Here is a 7,060-nt window from a genome sequence, read left to right on the forward strand (position 1 = left end):
CCTTGATTATTAGATTGATTAAATTGTTATGCGACTTTCTTAGCCTCCCCTTAACCCGATCCCTCAGCGAAAAATGGCCTAATATCAATTACCGGCTTGCTATCCCTAACCTCCCGTAATAATTAATACCGCATTATGAACCGAAGTTAGCGCAATTGATCGTCCTACTCCTATCCCTCAGTGGGCGGATTTGAGGGAAACCGCCGGGCGGTTTTGCGATTTGTGGGAAACCATCGGGCGCCACACTTGTTCCGCCGGGCGGTGGTGTGTTGGGCCTGGGCCTGTTTTCGGCTGCGCTCCTCACCTATAAATAACACTATTGCGAGTTGAGATGTATTCTTTTGACAGGGGAGAACAGTCAGACCTAATTTTGCTCTCTGGAGAGGATCTCTTGGATGCTTAGGCACCTTTTCATCTTTTCTAGGGTTTGCTTTTCCATTCTTCTTCCATTTTTCATCTAGATTCACCATGAAAATGGTGAACTAAACCCTGTTGTTGTTGGGGGAAACAATGTAATCTTTTGATACTCTCTGTTATTGAAACTCTTGATTGTTTATATGGTTTCCATATAATTTGATTGTTAATTGTTGGGTTCTCATCTATGCTTAATGCCTTTATCGTTTAACTCATTCGATAACTGATGTTTGTCTTTATTAATACGGGGATGTACAATAATGTCATGAACTGATGAGTAATTTCTTGATTATGCATTATCACCTAGGGATAGGGGTATGACGATAAATTGCATTTAACTTCTGCGCTATAATGCTGTATTAATTGCTAGGGGAGTGATGGGTTGTCGCGGCCCATACAAATTTGATTGCATATGAGAAATGTAGTATAGACTAGGAAGTGACTCCTAGGTCGTCTCTCAAGTACCAAATGTGGTTCGAGAATTAAGTCAGACACGAAGTCGAGGGGGGAGGTTGGGTTTGTGAAAAGAATGTGAAAACGGATAAACAATCAAAACATGGATACAAAGAGTAATGTGAAAAGAACAATGCGAAACGAAATGTAAACAGGAATACAAAGACGGAATCAAATACTGAATAAAAACGGTTGGTCATTAACTCAATTACTATGCTTCCTATCCTAGATTAACAACAAGTACACACTACTCTAATCCAAATCCAACACGAATCACCCAACTAAGCGAAAGCTAATCCGGTCTTTAAAAATGCAAACTAAGCGAATGCAATGCTCAATTCCAATCAGTCAGCCACCATGCAGTCTAATCAACTAAGCGAAGATTAAACATCGATTAGGCAACAAAGCGTATACCTAATCCCAGGCATACAACAAATTAAATATTGAGCCAAATCAGAGCAACAATATGATAATTAAAGTGCTAAAATCTCAAGGAAAAATGTAATATCGCTAATGACCATCCCGACTAACCTAAGCTAACATTGCAATTAAATTATCAAATCAAGCAAAACAGACAATATTAAAGTAAATGAAAACAATAGATCGAACATTGCAATAGGTAAAATATACGAACGCGAGACAAAAAGTTAAATGCACATTGAATATATAAAAAAAAAATAAAAACATAATGATAAACACAAAATGCGCTACAATCCAAATAAAATAAAACATGAAACATGAATGACATAATAAAGTGACATAATAAAGTTACTAAAAAAAATAAAAAAAATAAAAAGTTGAATGATAAAACGTTGAAACACGTTAAATAAGTATAGGCTAAGAATAAAAAAAAAAGAACTTTTGTGAGTTATCCAATTCAAGGACGTGAACTGCTTCCTATTTCTCCAACTAAAAAGTAAAACAACTACTTACCAAGAATTTGAAATGTGCTGCCACTAAAACTTCAATAAAATAAGTGCATTAACCAAATTGAAAAGGCAATAAAGCAGCATGGAGCCCTCCTTCAATTAAAGCAACGTTTTAATCCTTAAGCTAGACGTGGCAGGCCTTTATCCCAAAAGAAATTGAAAGTGGATTCTCCCAAAATGAAATGACCGTGCCTCTTCAATTGAAAAGTGAATCAACATTTTGTTTGCTAGACATCACCGTGAATTCATCTAAATTGCTGCAGTGTGCTTGTGCTCTTCATTCACCGTGTGCAATCTAAAATAAAATAACACAAAATCCTCCTTTCTCCAATTGAAAAATCAGCGCCTACAACTAAATGAAATGACCAGCAGCTTAATTGATTTTAGTACTCCAAATGATAAAGCACTACATCACCTCCTCATCACTTTTTCATTTTCAAAGAAATTGAAAGTAAATAAAGGAAAAATAACATCCAGCTGCCAACACGTATCATCCACAGAACCAGCGTTGCACAATATGAAAGGGAAATGATCTTAAAAAGAAATGCACCATGAATATGCTGCAGTGTTGCACAATAACAAGAAAAGAGAGAAAAAAAACGGTTCTTCATTCAGCCATAATAAAAAACTCAAGACATGATTGAAAGAAAATGTTATCTGAAAGAAACGTTCCAGCACCCCCTTCAATTGTTTCTGCCGAGAAAAATTACTCCAAAAAATGGGTGACGGCTGCTAGCTTAAAGCAAGGCCATGTGTCACCAAAAATTAAGGTGGGGTCCACCCTAAAACCCTAGGGTTTGGTGCCAAGTGTCCCTCAAAGTTTGGGCTCATCATGAAATTTGCCAACATTGGCCCACAATGTAAAAGTTTGTCTAAAAATCCTAAACTACTAAATTACAATATAACTAAAATTTAAAATGTCTAAAATGAGAGTCTTGAATTTATTTGATAGCACTTCAAATGTCCTAAATTGTGTTTCCAAAATTTTCACTGAAAATAATAATGCAAATAATTAGCTCAGAAAATTCAAATTAATTAAAATTAGAATTTCCGGTCAAATTAAGCATAATTAGGAAAAACGAGAAAATATCGGACATTTAAGCACAATTCCCTGATTAATTTGAGCACAATAAACTAAGTGAAATCGATAAAATATCGACTCATCAAAATAGACCACACTTAGTCTTATGCACTCCTGGGCAAAATCAAGACGCAAAGCAGGGAACAGTTCAACGAACATCAGGGAATTGACACAGACTCAACAGACAGACAACAAAGACTAACAGGTACAGAAACAAACAAAATTACAGTCCTCAAGAAATCTGGACAAGGAAAAGTAGTAGACAGTATCCACAAAGAATCAGAGAAAACAGATACACAGAGAAATCATCCAAGCAATTCTAAGCATGGCAAAATAATCAATCAGTTCAAGAGGTGAATCAAAAGCAACAAAATCTCACAGATGCACACTATCAGTGTTTCTGTCAAGTGTCTAAGGTAAACAATTTCAACTCAATGCACTCAAGAAAGCAAACAACAAACAAACTTGGCAAGCCTCTAATATCAACACTCAAAACATATGCATGTTCAAATCAAAAGGTCTTTTCATGGTTGTAATGGGGCCAAGGACAAGGGAGGATAAATATGGATGAGAAGCTACTGTTGAAAAATTGACAAGTGTACCAAATCGTACAAGTAATATAAATGGTAAGACTAAGTGTCATTTTTTCCAAGAGACTCGTATGACTTTCTCGTTCGCGTTAATTAAAATAATAAGACTTGAAAAATAAAAATTAATAAATTGGAATTGAGAACAAAATATATTAACATGTAAAAATAAAGTTGATTCAATTGACAAGCGAAAACAATGGAGGAATGGATGTTGTTGGGGGTTTACAATTTCATTTATTCCGCTCTCTCTTACATACTACCCTTGAATATTAGATTGATTAATTGTTATGCGACTTTCTTAGCCTCCCCTTAACCCGATCCCTCGGTGAAAAGGGCCTAATATTAACTACTGGCTTGCTATCCCTAGCCTCCCCTAGTAATTAATACCGCATTATAAACAGAAGTTAGCGTAATTGATCGGCCTACCCCTATCCCTAGGTGGTATTGCAAAATCAAGAGATTACTCACCAGTTCATATGATAACCCAACAATAAAGACAAACATCGATATACCGAATGAGTTAAACGATAAAAGCCTTAAGCACATATGATAACCCAACAATAATCAATAAAAGCATATGGAGACCATATAAATAATCAAGAGTTTTCAATAAGAGAGAGCATCAAAAGATTACATAGTTTCCCCCAACAACAATAGGGTTTAGTTCACCATAGACATGGTGAAACTAGATGAAAAATGGAAGAGGAATGGAAAAGCAAACCCTAGAAAATATGAAAAGGAGCCTAAGCATCCAAGAGATCCTTTCCAGAGAGCAAAATTAGGTTTGGCCGTTCTCCCCTGTCAAAAGAATGACTCTGAATTCGTAAGGGGGGTATTTATAGGTGAGGAGCGCGTCAAAGAAAAAACAGGCCCAAGTCCAGCGTGCCACCGCCGGGCGGTTTAAGTGTGCCGCCCGGTGGTTTCCCTTAACATGCCATCGCCGCCCGGCGGCCATCGCCACCGCCTGACGGTTTCCCTCAGCGTGAAATGCCCTGCCTACTCCTCGTCATTGATCGCCCAACGGTTTAAGAGTGCTTCTTGGCGGTACGTCGACTCTTCAAAACTTCATTTTTCTGCTCTTTTCTTGAGTCAACGACTTGTATCTTCAACTCCATTCATTCTTTTCTCAAATTAGCTACAAAAGAATGCAAAATAAGCATAAAATCGCTAAAAACAACTTCTGACTTTCTCCAGACTCATTTATTGAGTTGTGCTTGATTCTGAGCTCATTCGAAGTAGTAAAGGATGTAATTTGGTCCAAATTGACATATGAAAATAACTTTTTTTCAACCTTCATCAACACCCCAAACTTAGAATTTTGATTGTCCTCAAGCAAAACAAACAAATCAATCACACAAAACAAAACTTGGCTTTATACGATTTCATCAAATGCCTCAACAATCCTAAGGTACATGACAAAACCACTCAATTCAATATCCTTAGTGAAATCCAAAATAAGATGCATGCATCCTTTCAACCCAAAGATTGCATAATAGATGTTATATACTATGAATGATCAATCCACTAAGGAAAAATTTACTCATGAAATTTAACAATTCATACCACGTAGGTGTTTCACTCAATCACTCAAGTGTTGCAGGTGACACTGCAACTCTCAATTACTCACAAGTCGCATGAAACAAAATTGCTATTCATCTAAAACAATCAACATCTTTACATGGAAATGCCATCAAAAGGACTTTTCCAAGGCTTGAAACGAGGTTGGGCGAACAAGAAAGAATTGGTTTTTCTAGAATGCAAAATCCTTGAGTCAAGAGAGCTATCAAAATTTCAACATTTAAGCACAACTCTCACCAATGTCTCTCATTCCCAACTTTCCCCTTTNCTTTTTCTTTTGCATTGAGCTCTTCTTCATGCTTTTCTTCTTTTCTTTTCTTTTTCTCATGAATTTTCTTTTCACAATATTTGAGCTCAATGCTTTTCACTTGCTTTTTCAATTTTCCCCTGCACAACCCCAAACTTGAACCTTTTCATCACATACAATTAAGCTCATCCCAACTCAAGGAAAAGAATTTCAAAACAAAGGTTCACATCCTGTTTAAGGCTAAGGTTCAAAAAGGGTATAATATTTCAAACACTTTGGGTGAAAATTTGGCTAGAGAAGGGTTTTCAAAAATGGCCTTGATCATATGACATTTACATGCAATTCAATTGATCAAGATTAAGGCAATATCATCCATGGTTTCCTGTGAATAATACATGCAACAATAAAAACTCTGGAGCTCAAAATCTCACACACATGCTGCCTCACAAAAAATTCATTCATACACCATGCCTAGCATTAAGACCACAATCATAAATTCATCACCCATCTATTTCCTGGATATCATCATGCATTACAACTCAATTTTCATCCACAACCAGTAATCATCAAGTAAATTCATCAAGCACATCAGGTGGTCCAACATTTTCAGAGCAAGTAGTAAAGCCAAGAGTACACACCAAAATAAAAATAAAAATTCAACCTATTCTATGAATTTAAAAAGAAACAAAATAAAACAAATAAAAGAAAGAAATAAAAGTAAAAGAAAGAAAGACTAAGTCCTGTCTATAGACATCCCTCAGTAAATGTCTGCTATCAGCCCATGCTGTCATCGGAGTCGTCCTGACTCTCATCATCTGCGTCCTCAAAGTTCTCCTCCTCAGTGTTCGGAGCTCCAGCAGCTCCAAAACCACTACTCTACTCTTGCTGCTCAGGCCATGCCACAATTGCATGAAACTCATCCATGGTCCACCTGTGTGCTGGTGGATGGTCATATAATCCAATGATCATTTCAGCTGTCGTCACCTGCCCTCTGTGAAACACCTCCATCCGAGCCTCCATCATGGACATATACATGTCCCTCATCTGGAAGGGCTTCGCGTGCTGAGCTGGTACCTCATCGGTCACCTGCTCCTGTTGAGAAGCGGCTCTCCTACGCCGCCTCCAAGGTGTTGCCCCTGCTGCATCTACTGCACCGGCTGCTCCAACTACAACACAATACTGGTGAAAATATGCCGCATCAATAGTATTCCTGAGTCTCTCAAATGGGGGAACTACAGTGTTCATCCTAGCCCGCTGGCACAGAAAAGTGATCAAGGATGGATGCCCAAATGGCATCCTGCTACTGATGGTCATATCACAGCTCCTAATCTCGTCAGCAATGATATGGCCGACATTCACCTCCATCTGTCTCATCAAGCAGAAGATGAGATGAACCCTGTGAATAGTGATATCTGAGATGTGGGAGCACGGTTGGATGTTGGAATGTGTGAACGTCATTCAGTATCTGGCCAATGGGGTCATATCCAACCGTCGAATGTTCACCGGCCTACCGCTAGCGTTAGGCTGAAAGTGTCTACCAGGAAGACACACAACCTCCTTAATGTTAGCCACAACATCAAGTACACCAGAATAGGTTGCATACTGGCATCGCTCCCTTGGCCACTCTATTCCCAAGAAGCTGTTAATGGTGTCTGGGTCATAACTGATAATATGCCCCCTCACGAAGCTCATAAATCTCCCAGCGTCCACTCTTCCTCTGGGTACCGCGTTGGTGTAAAACTCCTTCACCAACTTCACACTAGCAGGT

At 38.2% G+C, this 7,060-nt stretch overlaps 1 pseudogene; it reads right to left on the reverse strand.

Annotated features, from left to right (window-relative positions):
* Positions 1 to 6,750, reverse strand: part of LOC106753153 — a 32,509-nt pseudogene extending 25,759 nt beyond the window's left edge.
* Positions 6,751 to 7,060: the final 310 nt, after the last annotated feature.

The sequence above is a fragment of the Vigna radiata genome, unplaced genomic scaffold, assembly GCF_000741045.1.
Source record: "Vigna radiata var. radiata cultivar VC1973A unplaced genomic scaffold, Vradiata_ver6 scaffold_235, whole genome shotgun sequence".
NCBI lineage: Eukaryota > Viridiplantae > Streptophyta > Magnoliopsida > Fabales > Fabaceae > Vigna > Vigna radiata.